Source organism: Neomonachus schauinslandi, chromosome 1 (assembly GCF_002201575.2).
Source record: "Neomonachus schauinslandi chromosome 1, ASM220157v2, whole genome shotgun sequence".
Classification (NCBI taxonomy): Eukaryota; Metazoa; Chordata; class Mammalia; order Carnivora; family Phocidae; genus Neomonachus; species Neomonachus schauinslandi.
Genome location: NC_058403.1, coordinates 213,990,464 through 213,991,057, shown reverse-complemented (window position 1 = coordinate 213,991,057; position 594 = coordinate 213,990,464).

Here is a 594-nt window from a genome sequence, read left to right as displayed (position 1 = left end):
GGGGGCTCCGGGCAGCCCCCCGGCCCCCCGACACGCGCCCGGGGCTGGCGGGGGCGGACGTCGGTGCCCCCCGCGCGGTCCGGATAGGCACCTGCCGCTGCCTCGGGCCCCCAGGACGGCGGGCCCCGCCGGGAGCCGCCCCCAGCAGCGCGCCCGGCCCCCAGCGAAGCTCGGCTGCGCAGCCTGGGGCCCTGGGGCCGGCCGGCCGCCGCGGGGCCCTCTCTGGGCGCGCGCCACGGCCCGCTGGTAATGCCCCTCCCGGAGAAGACTTGCTTTGGCCGCACCGGTGTTTGTCCGAGGGTCTAAAGTCCCTGGAGGATGACCTAGCGCTTGGAAGCCCCACCGGCCTACTGAGGGCCCCCGTGGATGCGCCGGCCCGACCCGCAGCTGCGAGGCGGGCAGGCACCCAGACTTGCGACCCTCCGCACCCTCGGGTGCCGGGGTTCCGGGCCAGGCGCGCCTCTTGAACTCACGACTAGTACAATCGTTTCCTTTCGAAGAAGGGTTTCCTCTTTTTTTTTTTCCTTTCTTTTTCTTTTTTCTTCTTTCTTTGCGTTTTTGTTGATTTTTGGTTTGGGTTTTTTTTTTTTTTTT